Source organism: Equus caballus, chromosome 15 (genome assembly GCF_041296265.1).
Source record: "Equus caballus isolate H_3958 breed thoroughbred chromosome 15, TB-T2T, whole genome shotgun sequence".
NCBI lineage: Eukaryota > Metazoa > Chordata > Mammalia > Perissodactyla > Equidae > Equus > Equus caballus.
In genome coordinates this window covers 67,784,467-67,809,940 of record NC_091698.1, presented here as the reverse complement: position 1 = coordinate 67,809,940, position 25,474 = coordinate 67,784,467, and the positions used below count along the sequence as shown (strand labels likewise).

General features: G+C 49.7%; 3 long non-coding RNA genes across 3 annotated transcripts; 2 read left to right on the top strand and 1 right to left on the bottom strand.

The window, feature by feature from the left end:
• The first annotated feature begins 1,741 nt into the window (after positions 1–1,741).
• LOC111768109 (uncharacterized) lies at positions 1,742–5,145 on the top strand. Its single transcript, XR_011426454.1, has 4 exons — positions 1,742–2,608; positions 3,818–4,063; positions 4,246–4,394; positions 4,738–5,145. It is a non-coding gene; the product is annotated as an uncharacterized lncRNA (long non-coding RNA).
• A 1,718-nt stretch (positions 5,146–6,863) lies between these two features.
• LOC138917865 (uncharacterized) lies at positions 6,864–8,739 on the top strand. Its single transcript, XR_011426455.1, has 2 exons — positions 6,864–7,143; positions 8,276–8,739. It is a non-coding gene; the product is annotated as an uncharacterized lncRNA (long non-coding RNA).
• A 5,806-nt stretch (positions 8,740–14,545) lies between these two features.
• LOC138917866 (uncharacterized) lies at positions 14,546–18,387 on the bottom strand. Its single transcript, XR_011426456.1, has 2 exons — positions 18,252–18,387; positions 14,546–17,023 (listed from the first exon to the last, which is right to left on the bottom strand). It is a non-coding gene; the product is annotated as an uncharacterized lncRNA (long non-coding RNA).
• Between the last annotated feature and the right edge of the window lie 7,087 nt (positions 18,388–25,474).

Here is a 25,474-nt window from a genome sequence, read left to right as displayed (position 1 = left end):
GGGCTACTGCTCAGAGGGGTTGGCTTGCTTTCTGAGGCAGCACAGTCCCCAAACCGGGATTGCAGGGACCTGCCTTCTTGCCCCGGTTGAGACACTAACCATCTGGATGTGGCAGGCGAGGGCATGTCACTTCTTTGGGCCTCAGTTTCCTTGCCTGTAAACAAGAGCCCCCTTTCAACTTCAACGTTCTAGAATTCCACTTTTGGAACCAGTTGGTGCCACATTACCAGCTTGTTGTGTACTCCTACGTTGGTTTATATTTGGGTGTCCTGAAGCTCCCGCGGTAAGAAAGGGCAGCTGTCTCCCTCAGCAAGTCAGGACTGCTTGAGCAGAGGCCTCTGCCTTCTTAACAGGGGCTGAATTTCATCTCCTTCTGCCTCTGAATTAAATTCAACTCAATAAACATTGACTGGGCCATTGCCTGGCTTTGTGCTGGGCATCATTGAGCTCAAGGAACTTCCCTCCAGGAATTCTTAGTCTAGTAGGGGAGACAGACAATAAAACCTCACTGAGACAAGGGTAAGAGAGCAGGTCAGGGAAGGAAACAGTTCACTCGGCCAGGGAGCTCAGGGAAAGTTTCACAGAAGAGATGGTTCCTAAACTGGGTTTTGAAGGGTGAATAGGAGTTCAACAAGCAAACCAAAGCACAAAAAACCCTCTAGGTGAGGAAATAGACTGTGCAAACGCATGGAGGTATCAAACAGTATAGTCCATGGGAGCATTGCCAGGGTTTGAAATGGGATGAATATGAAGAGGAGAGGAACATGAGGAATGAGGCTGAGGCTGTGAGGGAGGGCAAAGCGTGAAGGCCTGGTGGGCAGCCTACAGAACTTGAGCTTCATCCTGAGGGCTGTAGGGAGCCACTGAAAGGTTTCAGGCAGGAGCATATGACATGAAGATCTGTTTCTCAGGAAAAACACTGCATTGTGGAGGACCAATCGGGGGAGGTGGGGGGGGTGCTGGGAGAGAATAGGGGCAGGGAAAGCTATTGGGAGCTATTGCAATAGCCCCAGTAAGAAGCAAGGAGGGCTGGACGATGGTGTGATGGTAGGAATGGAGAGGAGGGTGTGGAATCAGCAGCCATCCAGGAGAGAGAGGCAGAAGGAGTGGAAACCACCAGAAGGCGGCTGGGGAAGGAAGACTTGCCAAGGTGCCAGAGACAGTGAGGTGCGTTCCATACTATAGGTGCGGATCATTTTTGCACAATGATGCTGTTCTCCGAGGAAACAAAGCTGGGCTCCCTGCCACCTTCCCTGACCACACCCTCCCTCCTAGGACCCTCCTGGTGGGAGAGTCTGGGACCCCCAGCCCACCCAACCTGACCTAAAGCAGCTTTCTGGATCCCAAACAAACTTCCTCCTCCCTCTGCCTCAGAGGCCCAGAGTTCTGGTTCCCATGACAAGAGGCAGGAAGTTGAGGACCTGGTGAGAGATGAGGGGACCCACCCAAAGTCCTGCCAGTCCAGCAACTTCCTGTCCCGAGGCTCCCCTCGACCAGAGCCCTCCCTCTAGACCTGTGGTTCTCACCAGGGGACAATTTGTCAGTCTTGAGATGGTTTTGGTTGTAGTGTTGAAGGGCAGGGGCTACTGGCTTCTCATGGGTAGAAGGCTGGGATGCTGCTAAACATGCTGAGGTGCTCAGGACAGGCCCCCACAACAAAGAACCATCCAGCCCAAATGTCTATAGAGCTGAGAATGAGAAACGCGACTTTACACAGGGGTGTCGGGGTGCCCCTGCCCACAGAAGCCAGGAGGAGGCGAGATGCTCCGGCAGGGCTCCCAGGAAGGGCTCCAATGATAAGAGGAATCCTGATAATAGCCATAGTCAGAGTCCATGGGCCCATGGCACTGATGAGGCCCAGAGGGGCAGTGACCAGCCCAAGGTCCCCCAAGGGGCAGGGCATGGCCAAGCCTGGGGCCCACCTTTCCGGCCTCCTAGGTCCAGCCTGTTGTGTGCCCTCCGGGACAGAGTCCCAGGAGACCTCTGAGTCCTCTCTGATGGGCAGCACCTGCCTGAGTTTGAGGGACTCCCTCCTGCCCGCTCCCAGCATCCCCCACTCCAGCGGCTAGGGGAATTTTTCTTCTTTGGAACTTACACTGTGTCCAGACGTTTCAGACACCGTGGGCCACTGGGGCCCAAGTGAGCGTCTGTCAGGAACAGCCCTGAGCCCACCCTCTCCTGGCCTCACTCAGGGTGTTTTGGCAACTTATTCAAAACACAAAACACGAAAGCCGGTCTGTCTCCAGGACACTGTTTCTGCCCCACTGCGGCTCACTTATGTTTGTTTATAGACCAAATGGGCCTGCGTTTGCTGTTGGTTTAACCCTGCCCCCACTCCCAACTCCTCCCACCCCCACCCTCGGGCCCATGCTCTGTCGACACTTGGACCCCCGAGATCCCTCTGCCCAGCCTCCTGAGCCCGGTGTACAGCCCATAGCCCACACAGTGCCCAGCTGGAGTTTGGCAGCATCTGCTGGAGGTAAGGACCGGTCCTCCAAGGGTAACATTCCCTCCCATCAGTTCCTGTTGGGGTTGGAGCACAGGCCTGAGGGAGCCTAACCGTCAGCCTTGGAATCCAGCTGTTCCTCCTCCTGCCCTGTGACCCCAGGCAAGTTCCTTCTCCTCTCAGTGCCTGCCTTCCTGTCGGTAACATGGGGAGTGAAGGGTGGGGAGGGTAGGAGCAGGGTTGTAGTGAGGACTTCTAGCTCAGAGTACTTAGAGCAGAGCCAAGTGCTCAACAGCAACGAGTAGCTCCTATTATTACTATTATTATTGCTGTTAGTCTTAGTGCTCCTTTGTGAAGCCTGAGCACTAGAGTCCTGATCTTCGGCCCCCCAGGGGGTCTGAGCAGGGATGAAGACCACCTCCCCTCCTGGCCGGATCCAAAGCCAGCCTCCCCCAGTCAACCCCCGGGGTGGGTCCCATGCTGATTGGACCAGATAAGGTAGGGGACAGTTTTGGGGGCAGAGGCTGTCCTATTCCTTCTCCCACCATGGGCCCCACTCTGGGGAAGAATCATATTGCTCTTTGCTGTAAACAGACAGTTCTTGAAACGGGGGGCGGGGTGTGACAAAGCCTGGCCCTGTGTGTGGTCCACAGAGAGATGGCGGGCCTCGCTGCCCAATGCCAGGAACTGTTTGTGCTCTGCAGGCCAGCCTCTCTCCCCGCCCAGCCCCACCTTCCCACGGCCACATCCACAGCCCCCAGGAGGTGTGCGAGACACCTCCAGGCAGAGGGTGGGGGCCCCTCGGGTCCTGAGGCTGAGGAGGCTGGCCTTCCGCTTCAGGCTGCCATGTTCTCCATTTTTTTCTTCATTTGTCCCTATGTATCTGAAACGCACACATTTCACTGCAAGTTCAGTCTCCTGCCACAGTCCTCATGGAAATACAAGAATTTCTAGACAACAAGATTTCTAGATACAAGATTTCTACCTGGATACCATAACTTTGTTCCATCGCTTCCTGGGACACGTTACTGGGCCCCTTCCATCAACTTTACCGAGGGGTGCTGTACCTGATTTCTCTTTCCCAGTTCCTGGCTTCTTCTCCATCCCCCTCCTGCCCCACCCCAGCCCCCAGCCCAGTGGTCCCATGGCCTCTCCTTTATTCCTCACCTCTGCCCTGTGGTCCTGTTTTCTCCCCCGAAGCTGGCCCTGCAGGAGACTTCCTGTTCCCAGGGTCTGGCACAGGCTGACCGTCGCCAGGGGCAGGGGGAGGCCCAGTCTATGGACCATTCCTGGGACCTTGACATCACAACAAGCAATCTGTGGGCCCTGGTTTTTAAATGATCTGTAATTAATGCTGTTTTTGTTATTTAGCACTTTCTCATCAAAGGGCTCATTTAGGCCTTGCAAAACCTGACAGATAAGGCCAAATTTAAGGCTTCTCTTGGGAGTGGCTCCACCTGGGAGGAGTGCAAAGCTCCAGACTCCTCTGTCCACCTTGGGCTCCTGTGTCAAGTGTGAACTAATTGCTATGAAGGATGGGCAACAGGAAGGGGAGAAGTTCCATCTTCCGTTTCAGACCTGAGAGGCCTGAAGGCGTTGCCCATGGCTGTCTCAAAGGTAAGGCTGGCAGCTCCTCCAAATGGGACATCCCCAAGCAAGGCCCTGTCTCCCCATCTCTCCAGACTCCTTACACTGCTCACTCCAGAGAATTATACGGGAGCCCCTCAGAGGCTGCTTTTTCTAACTGACTGACTAGCAGAGCAACGAAGGACTCATTGCCTCCTGTCTCTTTCTCTCAGATGAGTTCCTTTATTCGGTTCTGAGGATGGCCTGACCATGGGGCCCTGGGGCCCACTGGCTGGAGGAGAGTCAATAATGTACCGACAGCACAGCCACAGATCTGGCCAGACACCCCCTCTCTGAAGAGGCAACTCCCCTGTGCCTGGAGGCGAGCGTGGGTGTGGGAGGCGAGGGCTCATGCAATGGCAGGTGCTGAGCCTGCAGCTGAGGACGAGGGCAGAGGGGACTCCGCCCTGTCTCCTCTCCTGATCTGGTTGGCAGCCGCCAGAATTTTCGTCTCTGCTTGACCCCAGCCCTTCTTTCTTCCCTCCCCTCTGTGAGTCCTGGAGCTTGGAGAGCCCAGGGCTGGAAGGAGGCATTGGTACAGGACCGTCTCCTTCCCAACCTGCTGTCTCGGGCTGTTCCCTCTGATCTCATCCTCCTTCTGTCCAGCTCAGTACCTCTGAAGCTGGCCGTCCTCCAAGTCTAACCTCAGATCTCGCCTCCTCCAGGAAGACTTCCCTGAATCTTGGCGTGGTGCTACCTCCCTTCCCAGAATTCCTGGGGCAAATAAAGTTTGTACCAGAAAGCTGCCACATGCCACGTCCTCCGGTTGTGTGTGGACATCATTGAGACCGATCACAAAAGCTCTGGCTCTCTCTCCTTCTGGACACTTGGAAGAGGTGTACATCCCCGCCCACCTGAATTCAGGCGGGGCCACGTGACTGGCCATGTGAGTGGAAATGGTGAGTGTCACTTCCAGGAAGATAGTTTTAAAGTCAGTATGTACTTTTCCATGACAACTATCTAAGCTCCCAATAATGGCTGCCTGGGTCCCTGACTGCAACAGACTGAGCCCCTGCAGATCTGTGATGATGTGTAATTGTGAGCAAAAATTAAAACTTTGTTGTTTTAAACCACTGCAATGTTTAGAGCTGTTTGTTACTGTTGCATAATCTAGCCCATCCTAACTGATACATGGTGTGAGCAACAAGGATGTCCCACTTGACCAGTTTGAGACACAGAATAAATTCATAGTCCTTATAATTTTCATTCAAATTATAAAAACTTTTGATCCTTACCTCTGCTGGGGGGTGTGCTCACCAAAGCCACTGGCTGGGCAGTGGGTCCTCAAGGTTACATAGGAGACATTTCCCAGAGTCACAGTAGGCCATGGGCTTCATGCCAGGCTGGACTTCAACTCCCAGTTCTGAAATTCTTTAATTAGGTAGACACCAGCCTAGAGCATCCTCCTAACTCTTGGTCAACTGGGCAAGCCCACTGCTTTCATCTCCTTTTTTTTTTTTTTTTTTTTTTTTTTTGCTGAGGAAAATTAGCTCTGAACTAACTTCTATTGCCAATCTTCCTCTTTTTTTCTTGAGGAAGATTAGCCCTGAGCCAATATCTGTACCAATATTCTTCCACTTTATATGTGGGTCACCAGCACAGCTTGGCTGATGAGTGATGTAGATCCATGCCCAGGGCCAAACCTGTGAACCTGGACTGCCAAAGTGGAGTGCACCAAACTTAACCACTATGCCACAGGGCCAGCCCTGCTTTCATCTCCTTTTACCCTCCAAATGTTATCTCAGAGATGTTGAAGACCTTCCATGCCCCTGGGTCTCAGTCCCAGGACTACCTGGTACACCCTGATTTGTTTCAGTAACTTAAATCCTCAGAGAGAGCAGATTGTTCAAGAGCAGATCTTAATTCTCCTAGGGCCACAGGCTTAGTATGCAAATTTAGGCACTGCCACCCCCCCACTGCAGCCAACACCACCACTTCGTCAAGCGACTACCAGGCTCTTTGTCTCTATGACCATGGCAGAAGGTGACACAGCTCCATGTGCCCACAGGACTGGAGCCCAGGCCCAGATGGATCAGAATACCCAGACACACCATCCCCCAGAACCATAGGTGGCTACTAACCTCATACTTGGGTATCTAGCTGCCCAGAAACTGTGGAACCTGCTCTAGAATGCTGCAACGTCTTTTCTAAATTGAAGCCTGGCCCTCAATTGCCAGTCTTTCTCCACACCTCCACTCCAGGATGAGAATTTAAAGCCTCCCTTCCCTAGGCACCCCACGTGTGACTCTTGGCTCTTGGCTAAACGGCCAGCCTCTTGCATCCCCGCATTACCCTCGAACATCGCAGGGCCCACAGCGAACGCTTGACAAACCCTGGTGGCAGAGAGGAATTTGATCCTCTGGAGCAATGTACTCAGGCACAGCTGAAGGGAATCAAGCTGCCCACAAGCACCAGAGCAGCCTCTCCCAGCAGCCTCCAGCCCTGAGCCCGGGGCCAGGTGAGGAGGAAGGTAAGGGAGGAGCAGAGGAGGGAACAGATGATATCAGGGAATCAGTGATGTGACTGTGTTGGAGGTGGTGGTAGGAAGTGGCCCCTACAATCCAAGATCTTCTCTGACTTTTCAACTGGAAATTTCTGCTCTCCCCGCCACCAGGATATTCCTCACTCCCAACACTCCAACCTCACTTTGCACAATCAACAGATTCCTGAAAAGATGCCAAGGAAATGGGTTTTTGGGAAATCATACCCTATTCTGAATGCCCAGTGGGGAACGCTGTGTTGAAACACATCTTCCGTAAATCCTTTTGTACAGTAACACCCCCCACGGCACAGATCAGGTGATCTTCTCTGGGACACTCCCCCACCTTCTAAATTACCAAGCTGCTCCCCTCCAGGCTCACCTGGGCTGGAGGTGGAGGCCAGGCTGGGGGACCCTCCATCTCTGAGGACATAAAGGGCGAATAAGGAGACATTCGCCCTTTGCAGGCAGGATCTGAGGCCCCGCAGCGGCGTGAGTCACAGGTGATGAGTCACCGCATTGTTTGTGCTGATGGCCCGGGCAGGAAGCAGTCAGGCTGCAGGAGAAGTTGACTTTTCTCGTCTCGCTCCGGGTATGTGAGTCTACGTGTGTGCATGCGTGTGTGCGGTGTGTGTGTGCGTGTGTGGACGTGAGTGCTTGGACCCCCTTGAGTGCACGTGGGGCAGCACGTGCCTTGAAAATTACTGTTTCCCAACACATTTGGGGTAAAAATGACTGTCCTCCTTATATTAGTGGTTACCAAAGTGGAAGGGGGTGGGGGGAAGGTGAAAGGGGTAAAGGGGTAGACAGGTATGGTGACAGATAAAAACTGGATTATTGGGGGTGAGCACGATGCAGTCTATATAGAAACTGATGTATAGTAATGTACACCTGAAATTACACAATGTTATAAATCAATATGACTTCAATAAAATAAATTTTTTAAAAAAGAAAAAAGTGACTAGCCTTCACAAGCTTGTGTCTTAGAGATAAGAGGGCCATGGACTGCACAGGCGTCAGCCGCGGAGCCCCTCCCTTCGAGGTGCGGTGGGAATGTAGGCCCCATCTGCTCAGCTCTGCATCCATTCCACTCCCTCTGCCTGGGAACCAACTGCCCTCCACCCACCACTTGTTGACCTTGTCCGACCTTGTCCCCTGCCCCCACACCCAGACACAGTTTACAAGACCAGGAGGGGACACAGGACTGGGAAATGGGAATTGGGACTAAGATTCCAGCCTCGGTCCAACTGTTCCCCTGACCAGAAGCCATATAGTGCTGGGGCTCTGGGTGGCTGTTTTCCCCACTCTGGGCTGGAGAGCAGAGAAAGCAGCTGCAGGAGAGAGAAGAAGGAAGCAGATGCCCAGAGGAGCCGAGAGGGAAGAGGCTTCCTGAAGCACACAGCCCTTCTGGGCCTCTCCCCACACCTGCTACTCCCCTGCTCCCACACCTGCCCACCCACACCCTGTCCTCGTCCCACAGGACCAGCCCAGGGGTTACCTCCTTTCCCTACTCCCTGACGCAGGGCACCCCTTCCTCCTCTGGGTCACCCCCTGTCTTCTCACCAGTCACACTGAGGTGGGATTTTGTGTCCCAACCTCCTCAAAGGAGCTGTGGCTTGTTTGTACACCAAGCACAGTGTGTCTCACGCAACGGGTGCTGCGTAAACACTGCTGAGCTGATGTCCCAAGGCCAGTGTTGACCTTGACCTCTCTGTTCCCTACAGGGTTGGTGAAAAGAGCCAGGTTTAACCTTGGTGTCTCCTGCCTCTGTGGAAGCCTGAATCCCCTCGGCTTATGGGGTGGAGAGCAGCTGGTCTCCTTCAGATGTGTCCCCTGACCCTATCCTGGGGAAACTGAGGCAGGAGGCATCTGTTCTCTGTGGGAGCATCCTGGAGAACACGAACCCTGCAAGCAGCAGGGCTTGCTTCTGGCTGGGTTATGATGTTTGGCTACCAGTTACTAACGCCCCCTGGGGCTGGCTTCAGGGAGCTCAGCTTAAGGAATCGAGGGTGTCTTAAACGCAGGACGAGAGCCTTTGAAATCTCCCCAACACTTTCTAAACAAATAGATACGTTTTTACCAATGTGAAATCAAACTGTACATCCTGTCTTTTGTAACCTGTTATTTTCATTCAACAGTATGTTACCAACATTTTTTTCATGTTAATAAACCTAGATCTAAAGCTTCATTAGTTGCTGGCAGTGTTTCCACTGTAAGAATGTCAGAGTTAGATACACGTGCCCTGTTGTTGGACATTTACTTATTTGTCGTTTTTACATTGAACAGAACACTACACATGAATACCGCTGTCCACGCGTCTTGACCTATGCTCTCCCTCGGATGAGTTCCTCACAGTGGCATTGCTCAGCTAAAGGGGAGGCACTGGGGTTTTTAAGATTTTTTGATGCCTAGCACCTAACTGCTCCCCAAGAAAAGATTGTACCAACCAAACTCGCTGCTCTCCAGCAGCCTACAGGAGCGCACATGCCCTCACCCCTCAGCGGCGCGAGGTCCTAGGATCCTGCAAATGGGTTTCAATCTGTCATAAGAAATAGATTTTTCCCTCCCCTGCTTACAATAGGGCTTCATAGGAGAAAAGCCAAACTCGCTGAGGAGGACTGACACCTATGGAACAGCTCCTACCACGTGCCAGGCACGAGACACGCTCATTCTCATTTAATCCCACAAGGTAGATATTATTGTTCCCGTTTGACAGATGAGCCAGTGAAGGTTCAGAGAAGTTGGGTGACTTCTCCATGATCACATAGCCAGGAAATGGCCAGAGTCAAGCTCTGACCCCAGGTCTGAGGACAAGGCCTGCGCTCTCTCTCCTTATGGCTCCTGGAGACACTGCACAATCTGGCTCTAACCCACACCTTCCAGCTTCATCCCATCCTTGACCCGGCCAAGCCCCTGCACCACACTGGTCCCCTTCAAAGGGTGCACACCCTATGTTAGCGCACACAGTGCTAGATGTGGGATTTGAGAGAATTGTTTTTATTGGTTATCTGTACTTTCTACCACAGCAATATTTTACTTAATAAACAGAGGGTTTTTTAACTTTAAAAAAAACTCGTCAAGATTCTCTTGGAGAAAAAAAAGAATTCCCTCCAGTGTTTCCTAACGTCCCCAAACACACACACACACACACACACACACTGTGACAGCCTGGGGTTGGTGTGCCACAGGCTGCAGGCAGGAGGGAGCAGAACATCTCAGAAGCATCTTGTGACCTTCCATGGGGAGGCTGGAGCCAAGCTCACCCACATTCAAGTCTCCCACAACAGGCCACTGGCCTTTGAGGATGTCCCAGAGCTACTGCTGGCCTCTCTCTCCCCCAGGGACCTGACCTCCCCTGACTCAGGCTGACTGTCTCCGGCACAGACCCTCGACCAGCCAGGCCCTGGGGAAACAGCTGGAACCAAATGACTCCAGCGGCTGCAGTTAAACAGCCAGGCCTTCCAAAATAAGCACAGGGAAGCCGAGGGAGCCAGGACTTCCAGCATCAAGCAGGGAGTCAGCTGAGGGCAGTTGGGGGGGGTGGTCGGTGCGAGGGGGACAGAGCCTGGGAACGTGTTGCTCAGGGGGAGCCAGAGGAGCAGCAGAGGCTGGTCTAAGAAAAGGGTAGAAACTTGGGGATAGAATGGAGGGTGGGGCGGAAACTGCCTCCACTATACCCACATCCACCAATCCACCAGAACACACAGTCTCTCTGGGACTTCTGCAATGTATTTAAGGCTCAGAGGAAATGAAGTATACATTGAATGGATGGATAGATGGATGGATGGATGGATGGATGGATGGATGGGATGAATGCGTGGATGGATGTGTGGATGGGTGGATGGGTGGGTGGATGGGTGGGTGGATAGGTGGATGGATGGGTAGATGGGTGCATGGATGGACGGATGGGTGGCTCACTGGCTAAACAAAGCAATGAATGCATACATGGATAGATAATGAGTAAATAGTTCTGGTTCTTTTAGAGGTCAATAATACCAAGGTGAATCAAGAGTCATCAAGATGTTCATACTCATTGAGTCCTTAATCCCATTCTTGTGAATTCGCTGTACAAAAATAATTCAGAGGAATAAAAGTGGTCTGGCCCCAAAAGATGACAGTAGCATTGCTTCTCATACAGCGAGACCAGAATGTCCTAAATGAGCAATGACCTGAGGCTGATGAGTAAATTATGGTAAAATGTTATATTATGCAGCCATTCAAAGGATAACCAGAATGACAGTGAAAAAAAGGGAACCGTATTTCTGAAATAACATTGAGTAGGAAAAGAATGTATGATGTGCAACTTTGTGGACTGTTAAAAATCAGGTGCACAGGTGTCTCGGTGGAAAGAATGGTACAGGCTGGGACCTTAGAAGATCCATCTTCAAGGACACTTGCATCTCAGCCATCATTTAACATCTTTAGCCTCACTTCCCATGTCCCTGGAGTAGGACAATGACCGAACTCCGCTCCTGGTCCGGAGGACTGCAGTAGCTCTTGTGTCTGAGGGTGCTTTGTGACCTGTAAGGCTCGTCACATGCTAGTCAAACTCACGTGTGCCTCTGGGTTGAGGTTAGAAGGGACGTGAAGTAAATACAGCGGTGGAGTTAGAACCGGAATTCTGGGAAATGCAAATTAAAAAGGAAATAATACAGTATTGCATCCATATCAGATTAGCCGAACACCACCAAACAAACAAACAAACAAAATGCAGGTGCAGAATGTCCTCGATACCTGATCAAATTAAACCTGAGCCCTGGTTTGGGCTGCCTGAACGTTGCTGCCCACCTCCACTGTGCAGAGCTGGGTCACGGATGTGGAAAGTGGAACTGTGGGAGGGGCATCTAGAGTCAGAGGGCTCCGCTGTCCTCTGCTCTCTAGAAAAGGACCGATAAATTCAGATTCACTGAGCACAGAGTACCTGCCATGTGCCTGCCCCTTCATGGACATCAGGAGGGTAGCAGACACACACATGGTGTTTGCTCTGAGACAGAAACTTTCCAAGTGCTTTTTATGTATTAACTCAATTAATCCTCATAACAGCCCATTGAGATAGTTACTATTATCACACTTTACAGATGGCAACCCTGAGGCACGAGAGTCTAGGTAACTGGGCCCAAGATCACCTGGCTGGTAAGCGGGAGAGGCAGGATTGTGTCCCTGACTACCTCTCACACACTCTCCCCAACACTCCTGCTGCGTCTCCTGAGACCACCACGGGAATAGTTGCAGACCTGAAGTTGCAATACAGGCGTCTCTGGCTCCTCTCTAGCGCTCTTTCCAGAAGACAAAACCCACGGGTTTGTCAACAATTGGTCATTTTTTTACAGGTGAATTGGTGTTTTTGCTGCACTGGAGCGGTGGACCCAGTCTGGACCAACCCCAGCTCCTCAAGCCTCGTCTTCTCTCTTCCTGGGGACCCTGCTCCCCCATCTCCAGTCCTAGGAGTTCTGAGCTCTGTACCCTGACCCTGGGGAGGGAGGATCCCAATGCCAGAGTTCTCTCTCTCCAAGACTCTGCTCCCAGGAGAACTTCCCCAAGTGCAGAGGGCCTGGGGGCAGAGGGTCATCCACTGGGCGCAGAGCTAGGAAAATGGTGAGAACAGAGGAACCAGCTTAGCTTCTCTGAGCCCCCTTTCCTCATCTGTCAGTGGGAAGAATGATATGTATTTTATTCCCAGATCTAACTACTACATGGGGTTGTAGATGAGGCGAGAAGACAACCTAGGAGGTTATGAGGACCATGCAGTCACTCTGGGGGCTCCCATCTCAGGTATGCAGAGAGCCCTTCATTTGGACTGTGTGCCCTAAAGAGAGGACAAGGGCCTCTTGGCAGGCAAAGGGAATGGGCCTGAAATCCTCCAACAGTGTTAGCGCAGGCCCTACTTCAGCTGTTTGGAATTCAGTTCACGAGCATTTACTCAGAGTAGCTCCTGCTGCAGATAAAATTGTATCTGCGCGTGTGTTTGGAGTCCAGTGGGGAAAGGGGGGGACAATGGAAAAGGGAGCAGTGGTCATGGGGCTCAAATGACCCATTGCCCCCTCGGCACCACATCTTCCACACTCATGACCTCCTTGAACTCTCACAGGGACCCCAAGAAGTAAATACAGTCACCCTCTTTCACAGACGAGGACCCAAAGCCATTCCAAAGTTTTCCTTCCATGCTGCCCCACTAGGTACAGTCTGGGTGAGCTGAGGGACTGGGACAGGAAGAGCTGCTCTCCGGGAACTTGAGTCCTGGCTGAGTCACCTGGCCTGGACGTCCGTTTCATAGCCTGTTACTCACTGACCCACACTATGACTTAATTCCCTATGGGCAATACCACCCCGCACGTGAGGAAATGGGTGAAGACTGTGACACAGAAGCTAAAAGGCTCAATTACCCTTCGTGATGGGAACATAGGACATTTTTATGAAGAGAGAAATTTTTGCCTCGTAAATCACACTTGTGAGCAATGAGCCCGCACTGCTGGTGACCATGGTTACATCCAGAGGCACAACCAGAGGCAGTCTCCCTGCCACGCCAGCTCATTAAACCCCAGGACCGTGTTCCAGGGATCGCTCAGGGGTCAGCCAGGCCCAGGGTAGGCAGCAGGAAGGGCCAGGGTTCAGGTGTACCCCTGGCTCCAAACCTTTGCTGCTGGTAGATATCAACCGTGGGGGTGACGATGGGGGGGGGCCTTAAAAGGTCCTGTCGCCCAGGTCCCACCCCCAGATGTTCTGATGCAATTGGTCCAGTGGAGCCTTACCATTGGAAGCTTTAAAAACTGCCCAGGTGACTCTGATGTACAGCCAAGGTTGAGAGCTTGCCCGCCCTGCCAATCAATGGATCAAACAGCAAGCTTTTAGCAAGTGCAAGCTGGTGGGCGGAACCAGGAATGGGACACAGTTTCTGTCCAGGCTCATTTACATGAAGCCATATTGCTGACCCTCATACCACACAGGCAATAGAGACCCTGGGAGGAGCCCCGGGTGCAGGATGTGTTACCTTGAGGAGTGGCAGCTGCACCCGATCTGAGCCCAGAGGCTGAATCTGTTTTGGGGCTCCCACCAATGCACGTGACCATGGCCTCCCCCATGCTGTCGTCACACATGCATGCGTCCTCTTGGTCCTGCTTTCTCCCTCCTCTGCCCTTCACCAAATGTCCCGAGAGCAGCAGATCCGAGGATCCACTTTCATTCCATCCGCAAACATTTGCCGACCGCCTAGGGCACGTAAGGAGCAGCAACCGGACTGCACCGGGCAGTGGGCTAGTAGGAAGCAGGGACACAGGAGCCAACAAGGCTCCTTCGAGGACGCAGCAGTTCTTATCACTTAACAAGTGGAATCCGTTCGTTTGATGAACGGCCTCAGGAAGATGCAAGCCGAGGCTCAGAACAGCCGTCCAGCAACTCGTGTTCTTCCCATGAAACCACAGGCAGATTCCATAGCTTTCTGGTTACTTTTGGGTATTAATAAATAATCCCATATTCTATAATAAAAAGTCTAGTTCAGGGCCGGCCCAGTAGCACAGCGGTTAAGTGTGCCAGCCCAGGGTTCGCCGGTTCAGATCCTGGGTGTGGACGTGGCACTGCTTGGCAAGCCATGCTGTGGTAGGAGTCCCACGTGTAAAGTAGAGGAAGATGGGCACGGATGTTAGCTCAGGGCCAGTCTTCCTCAGCAAAAAGAGGAGGATTGGCAGCAGATGTTAGCTCAGGGATAATCTTCCTTAAAAATAAAAGTCTAGTTCAGTTGAATATCTAAGTCCCAAACGCTTACCCAGTTTAGAATCTAGCCCCCCACCCCCACTGCCAGCCAGATCAGCCCAGAGGTGGTCCAGGTTCTCAGGGGTGCTCAGGGTTCCACGTTGACTCTGAGGAAGATTCCACGTGCTCATAGAGACTCCTCATGGCTGGGGGAGGGTCCGTGGACTTGACCGTGTCTCCTCCTAAACGGACGCTACAGCATAAGCCCTGTTCGACGTTTGGTCACTTATACAATATTCAAACTTCTGTGGGTTGTTGATATTGTTGTTTATTTTCTAGTAAAAACATGTAAGGATATGAATTTTCATCAGACTACAGCTTACTTTTTTACATTAACATTTATTGCTCTCCCTATCCTTCAACGATGATAGAAGTAATATATGCTCATTGTGCAACCACTCATGCAAGTCAGAAAAATACTCACTAATTCATTCAACAGCTATTTATCTAGTGCCTTCTATATACCTGACCTGGTTCTTGGCACTATGAAAAATCAAGAAATACATGAGGGGCTGGCCCGGTGGCACAGCAGTTAAGTTCACACGTTCCACTTCTCGGTGGCCTGGGGTTCACCGGTTTGGATCCCAGGTGCAGACATGGCACCACTTGGCACGCCATGCTGTGGTAGGTGTCCCACGTATAAAGTAGAGGAAGATGGGCACTGATGTTAGCTCTGGGCCAGGCTTCCTCAGCAAAAAAGAGGTGGACTGGCAGTAGTTAGCTCAGGGCTAATCTTCCTCAGAAAAAAAAAAAAGAAATATTTGAGACACAGACCCTGCACTCAGAAAGCTTACAGTTCACCCAGGCGTCAGATAGAAACTAATAATTACGATGTCATGTGATACAGAAAGATAAAAAACACAAGTCAGCGAGATTCCCACGGTTCATATTTTCATACATGACTTTCCAGTATCAGCATTCTTATTATTATACATAGCATTACATTGTGAATATTTTCCCATATCAACAAATATTTTTCAAACAAGTGATTTTAGTATTTCAAAATGTGGATGAATCATAAATATCTTAATCATAGAATCTTTAAAGCTGAAAGAGTCCTTAACAGGCTCCTATTCTGTGGGTGTGCGACATGGGTATAAAAATCAGGAAACAGTGGGAATTATGAATTGTAGTGGCACGCCCCTCCTGCCGGCACACACACTTGGGGAAGGGAAAGGAAGGAAGGAAAGTCAAAACTCTGTGCTGGCCAAACACATCTGTGCAAGTTTCAGCCCCAGCCCTCCATGTGAGGCCCTGAAAAGCCATCCCTTCACTGAGAGATGAGAGCTCGGAGCCCCTGAGGGCTTGTGGGCCCAGGTGGCCTGTGGGTGACATGATCAGGACGGCTGATCGTGACCATCATGCAGCACCCTCTCCAGAAACTAGTGGTCAGGTCTCTTCTGGATTTTTGAACTATTCAAATAATTGCTTCTATCTTTTCAGCAAAACCCAAGCTTGAGGGAATCAACTTTGAAAGATCTTTTTAAGGGAAGACATTGTACTCCTTGGAGCTTCAAGGCTGGACCCTTTAACACCTTCTTAATTCGAAGGCTGAGTTTGGTTCAAACTCCCTTTCCTTAACCGCAGCCAAACGGCTGCTGAATTTCAACTTTACTTAAACTTTGGAAAGGTCTAGTGCGCGTCTTTAACTGGGAGGGGTTTTTTTCCTTCCTTTTAATCAGCTCGTAAGTCAATAAGCAGCTTGGGCAATAAAGTTCATACTTGAGAAACCAAAGACTAAATCACCATCCGCATTCACACCCAGGGTGGACGGTCTCAGCTTTCAAGAATTCAGTGTTTGTCTTGGAGAAAACCGAGAGCCTAGGAGCAGCCAAGGGAAAGAGACAGCAATGCTGCCCCCGCCCTGAGCTCTGCTTCCCCTGCAAACAAGGGAGGCACGGCAAGCAGCGTGGTCAAGGGGAGCATCAGTGCAGGGCTGTTAGCTTGAAGTGTCTGAGATGATCTTGCACTGCCCTCCACGTGTCCGTGTTAATGAATTCACCAAACCATCTGCTGATGGCACCCTGTGCCACTTCGCTTGGTCATCATCCCCAAGGACTCCCCTTATGGGTGTTTAAGTTTTCCAACTGAACTTTAAGCTTTGGGCAGGAACCTGTGGGGCTTGCAGGTTTGTTTTAACACCATTCGCCCACCCAGGACTCTTCACACAGGCTCTGCTGTGATGAGATGGGGAGAAAGAAAAAAACATCAAAAGTTGTGGTCCCTGCCTCGCTTACAAGTCACATGACACAGAGCAAGTCCCTTAACTTCTCTGAGTCTTGGTTTCCTCATCTGAAAAAATGGGGAGAGCAGTGGCTGCCACGTGAAGTTACGCCGCACTGAATACAGTTTTTAAACTGTAAAAGGTTACACAAAGTTCATTACTATTGTCCTTATTGTTAAAGGCTAATTATCCACATGGAGACTTGAATGGTATCATGATGAATGTTCATTTCATTTCATTCTCTTCCTGGCAAGTTCCCAAGGAGAAAACATTGTAGGAAACTTCTGAAGCAAACAAAAATAAACTGCAAATTGATAGAGCCTAGCACTGGGCTAGATGCTTTCTCGTGAAGACTCTTTTATCCACCACAGCTCTATGAGGTGAGAAATAGAATTGTCCCCTTTCAGACGGAAAGACAGAGACTCAGAGTGATTTTCAGTGACATCCTTCCTCGACGTCACCCGGCTAAGAAGTCACAGTGGTGTGCTGGTGAACTGATTCTCTGAAGAAAAAAAAGAGGCCTTGACTTGCAGGCTCTACCAATTGCTGTGGTGTAAATACTGCCCCCATGGTTGATTTCACACTAGCCAGGATGAGCCAGCTTTAGCCCACTCCTGGACCAGTAGCCTCTGGAAGCAAACTCAGGTGTCCTGGTGTCAAGGAAAGATCATTTCCTGAACCCACGACTGAGACGACCCCCACAAGCAGAGAATCCCCACACCAGGGAGGGCCTAGGGCTGGCTGAATCAGCTGGGGCTCCAGCCCCAGACCTACCCAGCCAGATCGTCTGGGGCAGGGTCCAAGGACCTGCATTCGAAACACGACTTGTTCATGCACTGGAGTTTGGGTACCGCCCAGCCCTCAGACACTAAGAAGGTGACCAGTCCAATCACCCCAAAGGTCCCCTCCCACTCCTGTCTCCCAAAGGCAGTCGGGGAGCCGACATATCTGAGGAGAGACAGCATCCTGAGTGCCCTGTACTGAGATTCTGGTTCTGGGAGTCTGTGCAGGGCCTGCACCGTGGTGGCGAGCTGACGGTTCTGTCTTTATGCTTATATGGTTTTCACCAAATCTCAGATTCCACTGATCATAAGCCACACCATTATTTCATTTACCACCAAGAAAGGAAAAGTTTTCCAAATTTAAAGATTTTAAAATATGAAAAATACATTTTAGCACTGATGAAATATGATATATGTAGGTGTACATACACTCATGTACATGTTCAGGTTCACAATAGTTCACTAAATATTCTATCTTTGAGGGTGAGGTTGGGCCTCACTCATCTTTATTTATGTCCTCAGAGATCCATCAGACTTGGTTGAATAAATGCATCCCAGCAGCATATCAATATACACAATTCATTGATCAGCCATCAATAAATGCCCCAGACTCTGCACTAAGCACTTCACATTTTTTCATCTCCATGACAAGCCTAGGAAACAGGCACCAGATTATCCCCACTTGACAGAGGAGGTAACTGTGGATCTGAGAGGCCACATAACTCCTAAAGCTCGTGCCTGGACCTTAACCCTGGGGTCTGAGCCTCCTGCCCCTTCTCAACACCCGCTCCTCCGAGATGTTCAAACATGTTCACCGAGCCGAACTGCACAGCGCCGCTTCCCTGGTCTGATCCTCCAGGCTCGACAATAAATAAACCAGTTTAATTTCTCTTTGGTGCTTGTGTTGCAAAAAGAGGGATAACATTTTTTTAAAAGCAGTTTTCTTACCTCTGTTGGGCTTTCAGCTTTCTTAGACTTTTTGAAGAGAAACGGTGGCGAGAGGATTTTCTCAGCTTTGGTGATGTCTGGAGGGCTTGCTGGAATCAGACCTTAAGGATTAATGGCAGGGCATAAACTCCAGGCAGCGAGGCACAGACGGCGCTCCTGCCACCCACCACCCCCGTCTCTCCCTCCGGTTGGGCTCTGTCAATCCACCCCCTTCTTTCCAAACCCAGGTTGTATGCATCACTTCCCATGCCTCTCCGCCCCCATCCCCACATGGCTACAGGCTCAGGGTGGCCTTGCTCTGCCGGAGAGCCATCCCAAGGAGAGTGAGGATGGGGGAAACCTTCCCTCCTCTGCTCAGCTGCAACCAGGTGGGAATATGTCAGAGGACACTTGTGTTAGGAACAGAAAGCACACTGGCACAGAAGGTGATAAAGCCTGGACTCCTTCACCAGGGTCCTGACACACAACGCTTTGGCTGGTTCAGAGTTTCCTGGGTCCCCAGCACCACTGTGGCCTCTCCCTTCCTGGTCATCACTTCCATTGTTTGGAGAAAGCTTCATAATGCCTTTCCCCAACGTAGTTCAGTCTAAGCAGTCTTATTCTCAAGTTCTTATTCTTTTTTTGAATGATTTTGTTGCTGTTTTGTGTGTGTGTGTGTGTGTGACCGTGCGTCTGTTTTGTGGAGGGGTGAGTTCTGGTGGCTGTTTGATACAGGGAGATTTGAAGAGGAGTGAGCCCATTTTTTTGCCTGTGTAAAGAGTTGTGTGTAAGGAAGGGACAGTCACAGCCAATTAAAGAGACGGTGTGATTAGGCTCTGCCGCTCTGGAACACACGGAGGCGTTTGATGTCGGCCAGCCTGCCTCTTGGATTTGAAGATTAAAAGGCTTTTGTTCCACCTTGAAGCAAACAAAGCAGTCGACCCCCCATGGAAGCGCTCTGTCTTCCTGCCAATTTCAGCACCCCAACACAGTCTGCAGTCAGGCCTCTCACCAAACCTGATTCATCTACAAACGGCATGTGTAATAAGTCTGGGGGCTGGCTTAAGGTCTAATTCATACTAGCATCATTAATTGTATATTTTCTAATGTTTTTATTTTATTTATTTACATTTTTTTTGGTGAGGAAGATTGGCCCTGAGCGAACATCTGTGCCAATCTTCCTCTATTTTGAACGTGGGACGCTGTCACAGCATGGTCTGATGAGCAGTGTGTAGGTCTGAGCCCAGGATCCAAACCTGCAAACCCCAGGCCACCAAAGCAGAGTGCATGAATTTAACCACTACGCCACCGGAACGGCCCCTAATGTTTTTAATTTTGAAAATACTTAATGGTAGTATGACAGAACAGTTTGTATAGAGAACATTTCATACAGACCATCATTTTTCAACTGCATCACAACTATAATTTCATGTTTGTATGTCACCTTTAAGGCTTCGTCCACATACATGTTTTAGCTTCTTTGCAATCAGAATCTATTGTAACTTAACTTTTCCAAGTGGCGTGAACAACCCAGTGGGGGTGTTTCTGCTCATACCAGCCCTGGTTCTCAGTGGCAGCTCTAAACCTTTTTCCATCCCCAAAGACCACAGCCTACACTTTCTCTTCGCTCTCGGTACTTGTCAACACATCTGTGACAGGGACAGTGTATCCATGTAAGTGAACATAGTGTTAGGTCTGACATATAATAGGTGCTCAGTAAATGCTGGGAGGAATTAAATTCCCCATGCAGACCAGTCAGATCATTTTGTACATGACCTTGGACATTCCATCTACCTACCCATGCCCTTCCTTTGATCTGTACTGCCTACTGACTGAAGGAACAAAATAATGCAGTGATGATCCTCTCTGAGAGATCCACGCAGGTGGGAGGATGTGAGGACAGGGAGTGAACTTGGATTTTCCAGGAGTGAAATAGACCTGACTCAAAAAATAGCTTTTGGATGGAATACTAAGGGCTGGGAAAGGACATTCTGTGAGATGGTGCTGCCATCTAGTGGTAAACACGCAAATGACAAATTTTGTATCAAGAGACCAGAGGGGTTCAATACCGGTCAGGATAGATAATAAAAACCTCAGAATCTTAAAATGCTGGCATTCAAAGAGTCATCACAGGCAGAGAGCCGACAAATGCTGATTGAGTGCTCCTTCTGGGCCCCGCCCCTGCTGTGCACTTGGGCCCGGGTGGTGGTCCAGGGTACAAGAGAAGATACACTCAGGTCGACCAAACACAGGACCCCACCAAAACCATGCCATGTAGAAGAGGAGTGGACTGGGATAAAGGGCAGGCAAGTGGAGGAGCAATGGGGACTGGAATATTACTTCTATGTACATCTATTTGCTTGCGTTTTAAAAAAACATTAGGGGCCAGCCCTGTGGCCGAGTGGTTAAGTTCGTGCGCTCCGCTTCCGGAGCCCAGGGTTTCGCCGGTTCAGATCCTGGGCACAGACACGGCGCCGCTCATCAGGCCATGCTGAGGTGGTGTCCTACATCGCACAACCAGAATATACAACTATGTACTGGTGGGCTTTAGGGAGAAGAAGAAAAATAAAGATTGGCAACAGGTGTTAGCTCAGGTGCCAACCTTTAAAATAAAACAAAACAAGCCACGCTGTGGTAGGCGCCCCACGTATAAAGTAGAGGAAGATGGGCACGGACGTTAGCTCAGGGCCAGTCTTCCTCAGCAAAAAGAGGAGGATTGGCAGCAGATGTTAGCTCAGGGCTAATACTCCTGAAACAAACAAAAAAATAAAATAAAATTATTTTTTAAAAAACAAAACAAAAAATACGTTATTTCAATGGTGATAATAAATTTATTGCATGTTACTGACCATCGACTCTCTAGGCCAAGGGTTCTTGACCTCAGGTCCACCGACGCTTCCTAGATACACTTCAGGGGATCTATCAACTTGGGTGGGAAAAAAAGCACATCTTTATTTTCATGAATCTCAAACTGACATGCAGCATTTTCTTCAATTATGAAATAGGCAACAAACCATGAGGGTATGCGACTTCATCATTCATAGAAATTACAAAATACTCTCCTATCACAGTACAGTTGTTGCCGATATATCAAATCATTTCCTCAACACTATCTTGAAATTACAGTGCTTATTAGACCTGCTGCTAGATCTTATCAGTGTTAATTAAGAAGCACATATATTACTAAACCACTTACTTTTTTAAATACTTTGATACCCGTATTTCAATATAATGGCTTCTTTGAAATGCTTTTTTCTTTATTTTACGCATTTGAAAACATCGTTCTGTAAGAGGGTCAATGGCACACCAAAGGTCAGAGACTGCTGTTCTAGAGACTCAGAGAAGGCACAGGTGACCACGGACTGGATTAGTCAGGGAGGGCTTCCCAGAGGAGGAGGGACGAATGTCTTCTTTGTACTTCACTGAAAGGGGCCCCACAGAGCAATTTCCATACAGGCCTTATCTGGGGAAGCAGAGCCATGCTTTGTCAAAGTGTAAGCATGGGAAGGTTTCCATGACTTTTCCTATGTCCAGCCCAGCAAATGGTACCTTTGGAAAGAATCTGAGAAGGTATTTCATACTGAAAGACAAATGATAGAAAACATTTTCATTTCAGGAGGATTTTCAGTTAAGCAGACTCAAAGCATCTCGCACGTAGATGACTGACCCTCTGTTGATGGGATTGTGGCAAACTGGGTCAGCCCACCCTTGAACTACACAGCACCTACCCCAGACTTGCTCATATGCATTAGTAAGATTCTCTTGGTTATAAACAATATAGAAACCAAGAGACTAGACTTAGAAAAAGACAATTTAATAGGAGGCCACTGGAGTCCAGGGAAGAGTGGAACCAGCCTTCTCAGAGGAGTGGGTATGGGGCTGCTTAGGCCCCTGGGCAATAGGTGTCTGGGGACCTTCTCTCGAGAGCAGTGCTTCTCCAATTTAAATGAGCACACGGCTCAGTGGGGGTCTGTTAAAGAGCAGGTTCCGGTTGGCAGATCTGGGGTGGGGCCTGATGTTGGGCATTCGTAAAACCCCCCAGGGGATGCTCCCGGCCTGTGGACCACACACTGAGTAGCAAGGCCACCACTCACATGCCTCCACCACCGTGGCTCCCTGCTGCTGCATCCCTCAGTCCCAAATATCAGATCCTGGTAGAGAGGATGCATTGGCCCAACTCAAGTGGGTATCCAGGCCCAGCTCTGAAACTAGTCAGTAAAGCAGGGCCTTATAAGGTGGGTGTGTCCACCTTCTTGGAGGGCGAGAAATGTGAGAATAGTCAACGGGGAGGCACACATGTGCCAAGCTGGAGGCAGGACACCCAATGTTGAGTCAGAGAAGGTCTCTGACTGTGGCCCTACGACTTCACCATCTGGGCTGCTGCTTGCTCTGCTCCATCTACAGCATCTCCTTCCCTCCCTATGATTTGCTCCAACAACCCAAGATGGGTTTTGAGGAGGTTGTTATTGATGGGGTCATGGGCTCCCCTAACCCATGGGCTGTGAGAATGGGCACTTCCAAAACCCTTCGAAACAAGTCCAGGGACATCTGGCTCAGCACCCTTGTCCCTTCAGATATGGTCACTATATTCCCATCTCACACTCCACAGCGCCCACAGAATTTAGCTGTGGACACCACAGCCTTCCTCACGGATAAGCCCTCACTATTTCCTGCACTCTGTTTCTCTGACCCTCATGAAGCTCAAGATCTCTCCCCAAGATCTTGATTTGGACACTCATTGGATCTCTCCTCTCGGGTTCACCAACGATGACCACACCTCCCCACACTCCGCTCCTCTTTGGCTGTACCCACAGCCAGGGGCAAGGGACACTCAGCCTGCTTCAGTCCTGGGGGACTCCAGCCACTTAGGCCAGCCCCACATCTCCCCCTCCACTGGGGTGCAAGGACCTCCTCATACTCCCTCTCCCCTCCCTGGGCAGCAGGGCCTTTTAGCCTTGGCAGGCATGACACACACATCCTTCCCCAGCCACTCATTGGAAGGCAATTAGAAATTCATGGACAGAAAATGCCAGGCACAATGTTTCCTTTTGATTCTGGCAGAGCAAAGTGAATTCTCTGAAAGCAGGTTCTACTGTGAGCACAGCCACGTCAGCCCTGGGGTCTAACACCAACCAACAGGCCTATTCTAACACTGTCCAGAGGTCCAAGTATAAAATTGCCATTGTGGTGTTGAAAAGACTATGTCTTCCAAAGCTTTTTTTTTCTTTTTTTTGGTAAGGAAGATGGGCACTGAGCTAACATCTGTGCCAATCTTCCTCTATTTTGTATATGGGACACCACTGTAGCATGACTTGATGAGCAGTGTATAGGTCTGCGCCCGGGATTTGAACCCACGAATCCTGGGCCGCCGAAGCAGAGCACACGCACTTAACCCCCATGCCACTAGGGCAGCCCCAACACTTTTTTTTTTAAATTAAACTTTTAAGTTTGAGATAATTGTAGATTCACACACATGCAGCTGTAAGAAATAATGAGATCCAGTGCATCCTTGATCCAGTTCCCCAAGGGCAGCATCTTCTAAAACAACAATACAATATCCCAACTAGGATATTCACACTGATGTAGTCAAGATGCGGAACATTTCATCACCACAAGCTTTCCTCACGTTGTGCGAACACGAATGCCCAAGAACTCAATTGCTGAGTCACGTGGTAGTTACATGCTTAGTTTTTTAAGAAACTGACAAATTGTTTTCCAGGGTGCCTGTACCATCTTGCATCTGTCATTTTCCCAGTTCGAGTAAAGTATAGAAAACTCGCTTTTCTTTACACTATTTTACCCTCCCCCGTTTTCAATATAATTGTCTTAAGTATTTCCTCTACATACACTTAGAACCATGTCAGCCCGTGCTATAATTTTTGCTTCTACTAATTAAACAGAATTGAGAAAATTGTGGAGGAGAAGGAAAGTCTATCGCATTTCCGTGTATTTTTATTTCCCATGTTCTTCTTTCCTGATGTCCTCAATTTCCTTTTTTTATCGTTTCCCTGTGTTTAAGGAACTTCCTTTAGCCCTTCTTTTAGGGTTGGTCTGCTGGTGGCAAATTCTCTGTTTTTCTCTGTCTGAGGACATCTTGATTTCCCTTCACTCCTAAAGGATATTTGCACGAGACACGGGATCTGGATTGAGGGTTCCCTTTTGCACTTGAAAACTGTTGGCCAGTTCTTCCTGGCCTCCGTGGTTTCTGATGAGAAATACGCTGCCCATCGGTTGTTTTTCCCTCATAGGTAAGTCCTAGTTTCTCATGGCTTTCGAGATGTTTTTCTTTGTCTTTAGTTCTCAGAAGTTTGACTATGATGAGTCTTGGTATAGATTCCTTTGGGCTTATTCTCTTTGGGGTTTGCTCAGCTTCCTGAATCTGCTGGTCTTTGTCCTGTTCTTCTGGGACTCTGCTAACAGAAGAATGTTAGATCTCTGTTAGAGTCCCACGGGTCCCCGAGGCTCTGTGCATTTTTTTTTTCCAGCCTCTTTTCTCTCTGTTAGTCAGATTGGGTGGCATCAATGGCTGTGTCTTCCAGTTCACTGATTCTTTCCTCTGTCCCCCCCATTCCCTGTTGAGCCTAGCCGTTGAGGTTTTTATTTCAGTTATGCTATTTTTCAGTTCTTGAATTTCCATTTGGTTCTTCCTTATAATGTCTATTTCTTCGCTGAGACTTAGTTTTTTCATTTGCTTCGTGCATGTTTGTAATTGAAGTATTTTTCATCACGGATGCTTTAAAATCTCTGTCAGATAATTCTAACATATGTAACAGCTAATGCAGATATCTAACAGACAAACTCTGTTGCCTCAGTGTCGGCTTCTTTTTTCCTTCCATTTGAGATCTTCCTGGTTCTTGGTATGGTGAGTGATTTTTGATTGACACCTGGACATTTTCCTATTATGTAATGAGACTGGATCTTATTTAAACCTCTGTTTTAACTGGTTTTCTATGACAGCACTCTGGCAAGAGAAGGGGAGTGTGCTGTCTCATTGCTGACAGCTGGAGGAAGAGGTCCAGACTCCCCACTTGGCCTCCATTGACACCCAGGGCCGGGAGCTCCTCATCACTGTTGGGGGTGGGAGTTTGGGCTCCCCCTGTGGTCTCTATGGACACTGCAGCAGGAGGGGCCTTGTTATCACCCGGCAGTGGTGGAAGTCTTGACCCTCCACTAGGCCTCCTGGACACACCCAGCAGGAAGCAGGAGGGGAGCCCTGTTTAGGCCACTTGGGGGTGGAACTCCAG